This window comes from Peromyscus eremicus, chromosome 11 (genome assembly GCF_949786415.1).
Source record: "Peromyscus eremicus chromosome 11, PerEre_H2_v1, whole genome shotgun sequence".
In the NCBI taxonomy this organism is placed as follows: Eukaryota; Metazoa; Chordata; class Mammalia; order Rodentia; family Cricetidae; genus Peromyscus; species Peromyscus eremicus.
Genome location: NC_081427.1, coordinates 75,500,435 through 75,516,191, shown reverse-complemented (window position 1 = coordinate 75,516,191; position 15,757 = coordinate 75,500,435).

Here is a 15,757-nt window from a genome sequence, read left to right as displayed (position 1 = left end):
ATCTCCCAACTGTGCTAATAACAGTCACACAGATAAACCCCTAACTTTAGGCCTAATAATTATCATCATTAGCAACATCCAGCCAGGACCTTCTCCAGATGAAAGTATCTTATCTGAGATATTTTCCAGACTTTCTAAAGAACAGACTGCAGACAGATAAGCATCCAGACTATCTGGTAAAGAAGGCCTGGTGGATGTGCTCATTAAGCTTAACCTTTTTTCTTCCAAGAGCTATCTCTAGTTCTAGATCTCCCTTTAACAATTAACTCAGAGCTAAAGGGCTTTTACACACCAGGTACATCAAGCTGTGACACAGGTTGCCTAGTTACCTAGATACACTTCCCTTACTCTGCCAGAAAATGGGCAGCAATGTTAAGCTGAGAGAAATATGACTCCCAAGGAATAAAAGGCAGTTTTATTTTCACTCAGTGACTTGGAAAACCCTAACATTTTACCTAAGAACTTCTAAGAATATAGTTTGAGCACATATATCCACTTTTTCAGATTTATTTACCTAATTTAGTCTTTAGTTGATTCATTCCCCATTAGTCACTTCCCTTTTGGGTTGCTATGATAGTTGACAATTACTGCTCTTTGTGTGGATCTTGTCACCTCCTTTTTTGACCCTGAAAGCCTGGTGACCTTGCCTTGGCCAGAGTATTTGCTGTTTGTATGGATATATAACTGAAAACCTCAGAGACTGAGGGAAAGAATGAGAAGAATGAAATGGAAGCTGAAGAAGAGCTAGATGGGGAAGAATGAGATGGGAAAGAGGGAGATGAGAAAGAACTAGATGGTGAAGAACTAGATAGGAGAATTAAGATAGAGCTTAAAGAGAACAGCAGAAAAGTGTAGAGAGAAATCAGGCAAGAAAGAAGCTAAGTATGAGAGCAGAAAAGAAGCTGTGTAGAGAGAGAACTGACTCAGAAGAATAAAGTGAATGGACTAGTTTGGTTTACATAGATTCATTAGAGAATCCCTCAGATTAATTAATTTCCTGCTTATAGTGTCTCTTCTGGAATTCTGGGAAAAGAATATAGGTAGGCTGGACCCCAATAATTATCCCTGACTTTAAACTCTACTATAGAGTTATAGTAATAAAAACAGCTTGGTATTGTCATAGAAATAGACATGTGGATCAATGGAATCAAATTGAAGACCCTGCCTATGAACACCTGATTTTAGAGAAAGAATCCAACATTGTACAATGGAAAAAAAGATAGCATCTTCAACAAATGGTACTGACCTAACTGGATATCAACATGTAGAAGAATGTAAGTAGATCCATATATATCACCATGCACAAAACTGAAGTGCAAGTGGATCAGAGACCTCAACACAAATCCAGTTACACTGAATCTGATAGAGAAAGTGGGAAGTAGCCTTGAATGCATTGGCACAGGAGACCACTTCCTAAATATAACACCAGTAGCATAAACATTGAGAGCAATAGTCAATAAATGGGACCCCCCTGAAACTGAAAAGCTTCTGTAAGACAAAGGACACTGTCAATAAGACAAAATACACCCTACAGAATGGGTAAAGATCTTCATCAACCCCATATCTGACAGAGGGCTGATCTCCAAAATACATAATGAACTCAAGATACTAGACTAGCAAAGACTGCTGGGGTCCAGCCCCTCTCTTCCCAGAGTTCCAGAAGAGATGCTACCAGTGGCAAATTAATTAATAAGAGATTCTCAAATGAATCTAAGTACACAAAACTCTTTAGTCCATTCACTTCATTCTTCTGAGTCAGTTCTCTCTCTATGCAGCTTCTTTTCTGCTATCATACCTAGAGCTTGAAGTCATGGATGATGATGCCTCCTGAAGTTCCTTTATTATACAGGATTGTTTTGGCTATCCTGAGTTTTTTGTTTTTCCATATGAAGTTGAAAATTGTTCTTTCAATGTCTGTGAAGAATTGTTTTGGGATTTTGATGGGGATTGCATTGAATCCATAGATTGCTTTTGGTAAGATTGCCATTTTTACTATGTTGATTCTACCTACCCAAGAGCACAGGAGCTCTTTTCATTTTTTTTGTATCTTCTTCATTTTCTTTCTTCAAAGACTTAAAGTTCTTGTCATACAAATCTCTCACTTGTTTGGTTAGTTACCCCAAGATATTTTATGTTACTTGTGGCTATTGTAAAAAGTGATGTTTCTCTGATTTCTTTTTCAGCCCGTTTATCATTTGTATACAGAAAGACTACCGATTTTTTTGAGTTAATATTGTATCCTGCCACATTACTGAAGCTGGAGTTCCCTGATAGAATTTTTGGGGTCACTTATGTATACTATCATATCATCTGCAAATAGTAGAAGTTTGACTTCTGCTTTTCCAACTTGTATCCCCTTGATCTCTATTTTTGTCTTATTCCTGTAGCTAGAACTTCAAGTACTATATTGAATATGGAGAGAGTGGACATCCTTGTCTTGTTCCTGACTTCAGTGGAATCACTTTGAGTTTCTCTCCATTTAGTTTGATGTTGGCTGTTGGCTTGCTATACATTGCCTTTATTATTATTTTTATATTATTTTATTATTATTTAATAGCACATCCATTAACTTAGTAGTAAATTGACATAGGTGTTACATGAGAGTAAAAAAATGAATTTGCATATCCTTCACAGTTAAGAACCAGGAAGGGCCAGGCCGTTTGTTGCTTGTATCCCTGATCTCTCCAAGACTTTTATCATGAAGGGATGCTAGATTTTGTTGAAAGCTTTTTCAGCATCTAATGAAATAATCATGCGGTTCTTCTTCCTTTCAGCTTGTTTATATGGTGGATTTCCATAGGTTGAACCATTCCTGCATTTCTGGATGAATCCTACTTGATCATGGTGGATAATTTTTTTATGTGTTCTTGGATTCCATTTGCCAGTATTTTATTGAGTATTTTTGCATCAATGTTCATGAGGAAGATTGGTTTGTAATTCTCTTTCTTAGTTGCATCTTCATGTGGTTTGGGTATCAGGGTAACTGTAGCCTCGTGAAGAGTTTGACAATGTTCCTTCTGTTTCTCTTGTGTGGAACAATTTGAGAAGTATTGGTATTAGCTCTTCTTTGAAACTCTGGTAGAATTATACACTGAAATCATCTGGCCCTGTTTTTCTGTTTGTTTGTTGGGAGACTTTTAATGACTGCTTCTATTTCCTTAAGGGTTATAGGTCTATTTAAATTGTTTATCTGGTCTCAATTTAATTTGGGTATGTGGTACCTATGCAGAAAACTGTCCATTTCTTTTACATTTTCCAATTTTGTGGAGTACAGGTTTTCAAAGTATGATCTAATTATTCTCCAGATTTCCTCAGTGTCTGTTGTTATGTCCCCCTTTTCATTTCTGATTTTGTTAATTTAAATATTTTCTCTCTGACTTTTAGTTAGTTTGAATAAGGGTTTGTCTATCTTGTTGATTTTCTCAAAGAACCAACTCTTTGTTTCATTGATTCTTTATATAGCTCTTTGTTTCTATTTTATTGATTTTAGGCCTCAATTTGATTATTTCCTATCATCTGCTCCTCCTAAGTGAGTTTACTTCTTTTTGTTCTAGATCTTTCAGGTATGCTGTTAAGTTGCTAGTGGGAAATTTCTCCATGTTCTTTATGTAGGCACTTAGTGCTATGAACTTTGCTCTTAGCACTGCTTTCATAATGTCCCATAAGTTTGGGTATGTTGCACATTCCTTTTCAATGGATTAAAAGAAGACTTGAATTTCTTTATTTCTTCCTAAATTCAGTGGTGATTCAATTGAGCATTGTACAATTTCCATAAGTTTGTAAGCTTTCTGCAATTTGTGTTGTAGGCATGATGGGAAAGTTTTCTTCTATGATTTTGTTGAATATATTTTCTGGCCAGGCAGTGGTGGCACATGCCTTTAATCCCAGCACTCAAGAGGTAGAGCCAGGTGGCTTTCTGTGAGTTTAAGGCCAGCCTGGTCTACAGAGCAAGATCCAGAACAGGCACCAAAGCTACACAGAGAAACCCTGTCTCAAAAAACAAAAACCCCCCAAAACAAAAAAAATATGCCAGGCAGTGGTGGTGCGTGCCTTTAATCCCAGCACTAGGGAGGCAGAGCCAGGTGGATCTCTGTGAGTTCAAGGCTAGCATGGTCTACAGAGCAAGATCAAAACTACACAGAGAAACTCTTGTCTCAAAAAAACCAATATATATATATGTGTGTGTGTGTGTATATATATATTTCCCGTGCCTTTGAGCTGGAATTCTTCTCCTTCTTCTATCCCTATTATTCATAGGTTTGATCTTTTTGTGGTGTTCCAGATTTCCTGGATGTTTTATGTTTAGAATTTGTTGGATTTAACATTTTCTTTGACTGATGAATCTATTTCCTCTATTGTATCTTCAACACCTGAAATTCTCTCTTCCATTTCTTGTATCCTGTTGGTTATGCTTACATTTGTAGTCCCATATTTTCTACTTCCAGAATATCCTCAGTTCATTATTGCATCTATTTCAGTTTTCAAGTCTTGAACTGTTTCCTTCACCTGTTTATTTTTTTTTCTTGGCTTTTTTGGCTTTCTTTGAGGGATTTATTGATTTCTTCCATTTTTTTACTTGTCTTTTCCTCCATTTCTTTAAGGGAATTTTTCATTTCTTCTTTAAGGGCCTCTATCATCTTCATACATTTATTTTTAAGGTTGTTTTCTTCTGCTTCATCTGCATCAGGATGTTTGGGTCTTGCTGTTATAGAACCACTAGTTTCTGGTGATGCCATGTTGCTTTTTATGTTGTTGAATGTATTTTTACACTGCTGTCTACACATCTCTTCCTCTAATCAGTGCAGGTGGGGCCTGTGGCTCCAGTGGCCGCTCTTCCACCAATTTGTGTAAGTGGTGCCTGTGGGGCCTGTGGCTCTGGCAATTGTTGATATGGCAGGGATGGTTGGCATGGGGAGGATGCTTTTGTCCCAGAGCTGTGGTGGATCTATATTTAACTATTTTTAGCCAATTTTATTTCAGAATTTTTCAGTGGGATTTTCCTTGGTAGAATCTAAAATCATACCCACATACCCTAATATTTGCATATTTCTAGAGGCAAAATTAAGTAAAAACAAGAAACCATATCTATTTAAGCAAACATACATTGGTGGAGTATGTTATCTTAGAAATGGTGAAATAAATGATCCACATTGCAGAGACACATGAAGTCTAAAAATTAACAACTATGGTTAAAATACTATTGGGACACAATATATAATACCATACAGTATACTGTAGTATTAACTAAACTATGAAATAACCAGATAGTGATGTAGGTAAAATAACAGTAAGCCTGGAAAGGTGAGAACAGAAAAAAACACCAGATTGCTGGCATTCAAATTTGTGTGTACACGAAACATTTTAACTTTACCACTTGCATAGTGCTATTTGTCAGCTGGGGTTCTAAATAGAACACTGACTTTAAATTCTCAGCAGGATTAGTTAAAATGCTAATTTAGTTTACAAATATCAACTATGAGTAATGTTAATAGCACATCCATTAACTTAGTAGTAAATTGACATAGGTGTTACATGAGAGTAAAAAAATGAATTTGCATATCCTTCACAGTTAAGAACCAGGAAGGGCCAGGCCGTTTGTGAAGGTTGTTAGATATGTTAGTAGGCTGATGGTGATCTTTGGATGCTATCTTAAGAATCATTGATCTACATAGCTGAAGAAAATACATCTATTTTTCTAAGTTGTATAAGTCTAATGTATAAAGACTGTCGGGTTTCTACTGCTGTGATAAAAACACTATGATTGAAAGCAACTTAGGGAGGAAGGCGTGTATTTCGTTTTACAGCTTGTAGTTCAGCATCCAGGGACATCAAGGCAAGAACTCAAGGCAGGAACCTGGAAGTAGGAACTGATGCAGAGTTTACAGAGGAGTGCTGTTACATGCTTGCTCTCCATGGCTTGCTTAGCTTGCTTTCTAAAGTACTCAGGAACACTAGACCAGGGGTAGCACAGCTACAATGATCTGTGCCCTGCCATATCAATCACCAATCAAAAAATGTCAAGCTTGCCCACAGGCCAGTCTGGTAGGGGCATTTTATCAAGTTAGGTTTCATTTTCCCAAATGGGTCTTGCTTGTGTTAAGTTGACATAAAACTAGTCAGCACAGATGTGTTGCAAATTGTTTTTCCTAGAAATCACTCTGTGATATCTTAATGAGTTTCAGTACTCAAATCAAACTAATGAATATGACTTCTCTCATGAAAACATATTACAGACAGAGAAGGACTTTGAGGTTGTAGACCTAGCACATCACTTATAATGGTGCTGAACTGGGTAGACTGACCAGGAGATCCATGTAATTGAGTTCAGACCTAGGGGCCACAGAAGCTAAAAGTGACTGATGTCACTAGACAAATTAAAGACAAGTTAGAGTTTTACAGTTTTGTGATTTTAAAACATTGAATCAATAACTTCCAGAGTCATATTTTTTTAGACGTTGAGAGAGAATTAATTATTTAACACAATATTTACCAGGAAGGAACTAGGAAGTTCAGCACTTAAAGAAAGTTCTTGCTATGCGATCATGAGGATTTGAGTTCAGACCACTCCAGTGATCATGTAAAAAAGCTGTGCATGGCAGTGCACACCTGTAATCTTAGTGATGGGGTGGTGGAGACAGGGAGATCATAGGGGCTTGTCAGGTCAGCTGGGACAGTGAAATCAGTGAGTTCCAAGATCAGTAATGACCCTGTCTAAAAAAATAATGTGGAGAGTGACAGAGGAAGACATTTATTAATAATGCCTGGCTTTCATATGCACAGGCATACACATTCCTGCATGTATATATTTACACAAACAAGATATATATCTATACATAAACACATATGCATTCATATGTATATCTAGATAGATAGATAGATAGATAGATAGGTAGATTTACCAGGAAATTCACACTGAACTAGATGTTAAGTTACATCAGTGTTCCATAAATTTTATGATAATGTTCTCAGGTCATGTTCTCTGGACAAAGTTATGTTCCATTTCATGTTTACACTACCAAATTACATTAAAAAAATTTTTACGTGAACTAGCTGAAATAGTGTCACAGCGATGATCAGAGGAGGCAATAAAACAGGAATCAAGAACACTTGCTATAAAATCACCTGCTCTACAGAAGTGAGAATTTTAGGCTTTCACAGATATGGAAGACTTTACTATTCTGGAAAACCAATTTGCTGTACAGCATCTATTTCCAGCTTGTTCCCATGTTTCTCCAGATTTTAGAACCAGTTGCACTGAGATCAAGGGAATACCCCCAGTGACTCACAGTATCATTTATCATTGCCACATTTCAAATAAAAACAAATGTTCAGTTATTCTGTCTTTTCCCAATGGGATTATCTTTTAGTGAGTAAAAAGTAATTCTTTTAAGTGGAGAGGCATAGAAGAGAGAAAAGAGGGGGAGAATATGCATGCACCCTCCAGCTCTCAGTGTATTACCTCACTGCTGGTGCAAAAGCAATGAGAACAACCAATAATGGGCTGGAACTCCTAAAACTACGAGACAAAACAAACAATACCTTTTTATAAACAGATTATCTGATGTGTTATAAAAGCCACAGAAAGCTTTTTGACAGTCATGTTTTATACTCATTTTATCTTAACGTTTGAATGTGTTTACTTTTAAATAAAGTAAGCAATGTGCAAGTAATTCTAATGAAATACAAATGTTGTTAAAGAAGTATCTAATTTAATGTAATTCACACAGGGATAGAGAAAGAAGAACAAACCTTAGAGCTTTATAACATTTCACAGCAACTCCAAGGCAAAGGACACAAGGAACTGTGAACCAATATGTTACTCTGGTTAGTGAATTCAGGTTTTGCAGTGATGTGTGTTATATATTTAAAGCTGCATTTTGTGTGCTCTGTGAATTAAAAAAACAAGCAAATACATTGTGACTAATGAGATCCAGATGTTCTTGTTGGAGAATAGAATTACAGATAAGGAAAAGCAGGTGGCTAGAGTGAATCCTGTAAGATTGGATGGGAAATGGAGTTATGAGTTACAAACTCATAGGCAGACAGATTATAGATAGATGCATACACACACACACACACACACACACAAACACACACACACACACACACACACACACATACACACATACCACAGAGTTGGATGAATATAGAAACAGGCACAGATCTATGGATGTATAAATGTATTCATTCATGTTTTTCCTGACTCTGGTCTCTAAAATGTAGAGAAACAAAGGCAATCCAACAATCATAAATGTCTTAATGGTGAATGTTGTAAGATTCAATATGCTTCATGACTTTAAAAAGTAACAAGATGTGGTTAAAAGAAGATGTTCTACATTGGATAAAGACTCACTAAGTATCCACAACACTGATTATACTCCATGATAAATAAAATGAAAGTACACCTTCCCAGACACATTCTGTACCATCAATATTTCAGCTTCGCATTGCACTGGAGTCCTAACTGATGCTAGAAAACAGGCCAATAGAAAAGAAGGGAAAAGGAAGGGCTGATAATAAAGAAGGAAAATCCAAAATTAACATTACTTTTATACATATAATCTGCATCTTACAGGCCCCAAAGGATCTTCATTTCTATGAATTGTAAAGAGGAAGATCAGCCATTAAGAGTACTTGTTACTATTCCAGAGGACCCAGGTTCAAGTTCCTGAAACCCACATGGCAGCTCATTACAATCTACAATTTCAACTTCAGGGAATATGACTCACTCTTCTGGTCTCTGTGCTCACTGGGCATACAAGTGGGACACAGACATACATGCAGGCAAAACACTCATGCATACAAAATAAAAATAAATTAAATTTCAAAAAATGAATTATAAAGACAGATGAGCAAGTTTCCAGGATAAAAAAATTCAACATATAAAAATCAATTTTATTTACAAATGACAGAACATAACAACTTCAATTACGACATTTACAAAATAGAAAAACATTGCATTTCTAGAAACAAACCTACCAGGTATAGAAGGATTAGACATCTACAGAGAAAAGTACAAAATATTCTGAGAAAAAAAGTACCTGATGAATGTATGACAGTTATCAATTAGAAGAGTCAAATTTATGGTTAGTTCTCCCTGCAATGATCCATAGCTACAATACAAAGCTTATCAACCCCCCAAAGGGATTTCTGTTAGAATGTGAACATCTGTTTCTGAGATTTAAAGGGAACAGTGAGGGGAAGAGCTAAAGTAGTCCTGGAGAACAGGAAGGGAGCACTTACTATGTTTGATGTCAATGTTAACATGGTCTGTAGCTGAAAGTATGTTATTTATTGACCTCTGAAATGACTGCTTTGTGTTCACAATATATATTATGATGTACATTAAAGCTTATTTGCTTTTTTGGAGTAGGCCATTTTATTGTAGTATATTTCAAAATAAAAATGGCATTTAAGAATAAAAATTTTAAAAGTTTTTTCTTTGTATCTTCCTAAGTCAAAATTCATTCATGAGTCTTAAGTCTAAGACTGCACACTACTCTAAAACACTGTTGCTCATGGTAGTTTGGTAAAATACTTCTTGACCAGACTAGAATCTCAAGCACACTGATCTTCATATTCAAGAATCAAATATGAAACACTAGGCCCCAGATTAAATATCTTTTATATGAACATTGGGCCTGACTTATAATTCAGTTGCATAACCACTCATTTATGAAGCTCTTTTCAAATGCATCAGAGATAGGAAATACTTTCACTTCTGGCTGAACAAAAGTAAGTAATACTGGAAGGGAAACAATCCCCCTAAATAGATTGTGCATAATTTTATATTTAAAAAGAGCTATGTTCATCAAAAGCCTAGATGTTTGAGATGATCTGATCTGCAAGCTTCTTTCCTGCAGTCTAGTCTCCATAGTACCAGAAAACGCTATGCAAGCTGCCAAGGGAGGGAAGCAATTAATAGTCCTACTCAACTGCAACAACTATGAAACAAGATGATGACAAGCATGGCAGGATATCCATGAAGGTGCAATAAATGTTTGTCACTGTTGGTGGTAACCAACGTCTATCTTATTGACTTAAGCCCAATTCAACAGGAGGGAAATCATGCCTGGTACTGGTACTGAAACCTAGTCAGCTGCTGGGGCTAGTGAGTCATGAACATTGGAAAAGAACCTACCACTACCACTTTGCTACACCAGCATAGTTCCTTACTACATTCTAAATGTTATCTTTATAACCACAGAGAAGTATAGCTACCATACATACACACCAACGTGAGAATTGGAGGCATGAGAGGGGTTTGAGGAAGAGTATTTGGGACTGTAGGGAAGAAAGTGACATGATTATTTCAATTAAAAACACATTTAAGCCTAGCAGTGATGGCCTATGTCTTTAATCCCAGCACTCTGGAGGCAGAGACAGGTGGATTTCTGAGTTTGAGGCCAGCCTGGTTCCAGAATTCCAGGATGGCTAGGGCTACCCATAGAAACCCAGTCTTGAAAAACCAACATATACATACATATATATGTATGTATGTATAGATATATAGATATATCGATATAGATATATTTAAAAAGAAGTAGCTGAGCCAGGGATGATGGCACACGCCTTTAATCCCAGCACTTGAGAGGCAGAGGCAGGTGGATCTCTGTGAGTTCAAGGTCAGCCTTGTCTACAAAGTGAATTCCAGAACAGCCAGGGCTGTTACACAAAGAAACCCTGTCTTGAAAAACAAAAACAAAAGATAAGATAAGCAATAGCTGGAGCCAGCATGGTGGTATGTGCCTTTAATCCTAGCACTTGGGAGGGAAAGGCATCTCTGTGAGTCTGAGGCCTGCTTGGTCTAAATAGTGAGTTCCTGGCCAGCCAATACTATCTAGAGATATCCTTTCTCAAAAAAGCAAAAATAAATAACACACCCAGACACCACAGCTCTTACTCTAGAAACACTTTTTCTCATTCTTATTTGGTAAGAATATGTTCATATCTAGTTTGAGCACTATGTTCAACTTGATACAAACTAAAGGAAATCTGAGAATAGGAAACTAAAATCGAAGAATTGGCTCCATCAGATTGGCCTGTGGGCGTGTCTGTGGGGATGTTTTCTTGATTAATGATTGGTATGGGAGGGCCCAGCCAATTACAGGTGGTGCGCCCCTGGGCTGTTGGCCTTGGACTGTACAAGAAAGCAGGTTGAAGACAACTTGGAGAACAAGCCAGTAACGGTTTTCCTCCAGGGTCTCCACTTCAGTGTCTAACTCCAGGTTCCAGCTTTGGCTTGGAATGGTGATGGACTATAACCTGTAAGGCAAATAAACCCTTTGCTCTCAAAAGCTGGATCAGGGAGAAAGGAAGAGCACAAAGATGAATGGAGGAGAGGATCAAAATGAGATTCTGGTTTAGGCTGTGATCATCCAAACAAGAATGCTGGAGCAATTTAGAGAGCCCCTTAACACAAACTGACTAATATCCATCCCAACAGGTTGAGTCTGAGGAGCAGCCATTCTTCCAGAGTGAGTGAAAGCTGCCAGAAATTAACATGTTTTGTTTAGGATAAAATCAGAAAAACGAACTTTAGACTTGTCAATCAGAGCTAAAACAAAACAAAACAAAACAAACAGAAAAGTCATGCAATCTCCCAGGTAATAATGTGCTCTGGAAGTTACTTTGGAAATTTGAAATGCTGCACAAAAATGGCCTTTTCTAAAATGAAAAGCGAGGACAGGATTTGATCTCACTGAAAAGGACACTTGAGATTTCCTGAAACTTTTCTACACCTCTCCTGCTGTTTCACTATGTATTATCCATGTATGAGAAAAGAGGCTGAGCTCTAGGTCACAAATGACCTAGAAAAAAACCTTGGTTACTGAAAATGACTTTGTCTCCATGAACAAAACTGCATTTCCATTAAGCAAGCTCCTCCAAACACGTGTCTATCCACAACACCATACCATCTGCTCCAGAAATCGAATATTCATGACTACTGCAGATATGCTAAGAAGTATTGTATTAGAATGTCACAATGAGAGGCATTATAAGGGAGACTTTTTAATTTGTGTTAGAAAGATAGCAAAAATGAGAGTCAAAACTTAAGTAAAAGATAAATACTTATCAATTGCTTATTTTGTGTCACTAAATTAAGTGTCTTAACTAGCATTGAATGAAGCCCATAATAACTCAATGAGGTAGAAATATATCATTTTATGGCTAAAGATCCTTACATATAGATTTGTTTACGTAGATAAAACTCCACTCTAATAATTGGTTGAAATTGTAATTAAAAAGCTTGTACAGAATTTCTGTAGTATTTAATGCCAAGATACCTTATGTCAAGTACTCAAGCTCAAATGCTGAAAATACAATAGTATATAAAACACAAGTGATTCCCTAGCTTGGTGGAGTTTAGAGTCTGTAGTCCAATGCAACTGATTAATTAAGGAATAATGTGCAGTGTTTTAAGAAAAACATATCTGCCTTGGTTCCAAAGAGTAAGGGCTAGAGAACAGGGCTGGGGACAGAATTGGAGTCATGACCCCTTGATTCCCAGGCCAAGACCCTCAGAACGCCCTGAGATACTGATCCATGTAACTCCACTAGGAAAAGGTCTAACTAGCCATTAGTAAGGCTTGGTTCTTGTGCTGCTATGTTAGAAAGCAGTTATAGTTACCACTGTATGCTCCTGAGAGTAAAGTGTATATCTACCTGTTTACATATACACAATTTGCTGTTGTTTTGAGACAGACTCTCATGTATGCCAAACTAACCTCAAACTTGAACTCTCTATTCAGCCAAAAATGACTTTGAACTTCTGATCTTCCTGCTTCTACATTCTAAGGCCTAGGGTTATAAATGTGTGGCACTATGCTGGGTTTATATAACCCTGCGAATCTAACCCAGGGCTTTGTGCATTCAGGAAACCACTCTATCAACTGACCCATATCCCAAGTGCCAAATTGTAATAATGATTTATATACAATACAAAACTTGACTTTGCAAATGAAAGCATGTGTAAGCATTAACACTTGGCATATGAGTGCTATCTATTGACAGATTGTTGAGAGGGTAAAACTACCCCATGATTAGGACACAATTTTTATTCTTAGTTTAGTTCATTTAGTTTGAAAACAAAAGATATCATGGATTGGATGGTACTTTCTTATTTGATAGGCCAATCTGGAGAATCTGCTGAGAGCCATTCTAACCAGCTGCATAGGATGGATGCCTTAAACATGCTGGATAGCAACCAGTTCCCTAGGATGGCTGCCTTAACAACCAGTGCTAATGAGGATATAGAGAAGCTGAAACCCTTATACTTTCTTGGTGAAATTGAAAATGGCCGAGTCATGTTGGAATCAGTTCTGGGGAATTCCCAAGTTAAACATAAAATTGCCAAATATTCCAGCAACCCAATTGTTATTATGCAAGATAGCTGAAAAATGTATGTCATATAAAAATTTACACGTAAATGTCCATGACATTTTTAATAATAATAGCCCCAAAGAGGAAGTAATTAAAACATTCCTTAGCTAAGAGAGATACAGTAGAACACTACTGAATGATAATAAAAAGGAATAAAGCAGTTGTCTTTGTTTTTTTGCGTTTTTTCTGTTGCTGTCATGAAATATACTAACAAAAATGATTTAAGGAAGGAAGGGTTTATTTGATGCACAGAGGTCACAGTCCATCATGGTACAGAAGTCCCAGTCATAGGAGTTTGAGGCAGCTGGTCACTTTAGCATAAACAGCCAAGAAGCAGAATGCAGTGAAGAATTGTGCTCACCTCACTAGCCTCAGTGGGTAGGTCTTACCATGTCAATAAACCTAACAAAAATAATCTTTCACAGGCATTCCTAGGGATTTGTCTACCACGTAATGTAGATCTAATCAAGTGGACAGGTAACATTAGCTATCACAGCACCAGTATCTGCTACAGTATGGAGGAATCTTAAATACATTACAATAAGTAAAGCAGGGTTGACATAAAAGGCCACATGCTGTAAGATTCCATTTGTGTGCGGTGGCCACAATGAACAAAACCACAGCAATAGAGAGTTGCTTCCCATTACCAAGGCCAGAGAGAGGAAGAGAGGAAGGGTAAGTGCTAATGGGTATGGGTATAGGGGAATAATTAGGGTACTGAGTCGGGCCATGATGATATTTGCATAAGTATGTAACTAACTAAACAAGAATTGTTAAAAGAGAAAGCTATTATCTCAAATTTTTTGTCTAGAGATATACAGCTTATACAAAAATCATGAATATAGTAAGTATTTTCATATATTTTTGTTCACCCTAAAAACAAACAGAAACAAGCAAACAACAACAACAACAACAACAAAAAACCAAAAAACAAAAACTGAGGATAATGTGAGGTGATTCAGGCTTAAAAATACTTTAGCTATAAATATGCAAGTGTTTTATGCAACCATGATATTTTTCCATTTTATTGTCTCCCTTCTCCACTTCATTGCAATTTACATAGACAAACAGAACTGTTGAATGCCACTTCCAATTCTAACTAAGGCAAGGTTTAGGTTTCTTTCTTTTCTAATAATATTCTTACAATTCTTCTGTCTCTATCTTCTCTATATTTTCAAGTAACTCTTCTGATTCCTTATTGACAGTTTTTAGATCCTGCATCTTGGATGAAAACATGTTAAACAGTACCTAACATGCACACCATTAAACTCTGTTGTTGGACATATGTCCTCCCCCACATCAGAGCCTCTTGTTCTTTGGCATCAGGTACTTATCAGCCCTCTCATCTTCTGGTTATTGACCTGTGCATTTCCCACTCCTTTCGCCTGGTTGGGTCTGGAATTGTTAGCCAAACAAAAGAAGCCTGGGTGCTAAGCCTAGAGTGAATGGCTGCTCTGAGGCTGCTTCCTGTTTGCACTGCATGGTGTGGGCAGAGAGGGCAAGGCCTCATGCTGCTTACGTCTGTTTGAACAGAACACAGGGGAGGCTGTTTGCATCTCACTTCTCCAGGCACTCTCACTCAGAACTGCTTTCTGGATCCATCTGTGGTAAAATCTGAAAATGTGCTATGCACAATTACACAAGCAAACACAATGTCCCAAGACAAATATGCCCTATTAGTAAGCAGGCCAGAACTGAAGTAAAAGCAGGTGTTTCCTATATTGAGTCTGATTGCCTACATGTGTGGCTACTCTGAATTATTTCTTAATGACCCTGAAGAGTGATCTCCAGCAGAAAGGGAGGAAAAATACTCCACAGTGCTTCTGAGGGCTATCTGGGCCTCTGCTGAATTTAAACTTAAAAGCTGAGTCTTGTAATTAACTTACATATTTTAGATCCACCATTATCCATTTTCCCAAGCCAGCAAATTATAAATTCTAACTCTGAATTAGATTTCCTCTTCTTGTTATCCCTGAAGGATCATGGGCTTTTCAAGCCCAGAATTCTAATTTGATAGAGATATTGCTTGACTGGATGCCACACAGTATGTGAAGTATTCCTGAATTTTAATGTGCATTACATTGTGCAACTCTAGGAGGAATGAATTACATAGAAGGAAGTGTGATCTTAACAGCGAAAGGACATTCTGTCTTGTTTGTATTGTCAGGCTGAACTACACTAGTCAGCTCTAGAAAGCAACATTATGTGTAAGTAGAAAAGACTGATGACAACCTTGTTTATTTCTCAACGTCAGTGTTTTACATAGAAAAACAGAAGGGACAGCATTCAGAGCCAGAGTAGTCCTCAATTAAGGATGTTGTACAACACAGCAGCATTGGACATATTCTTAGCATCATCACAAACTAAGAGGTGG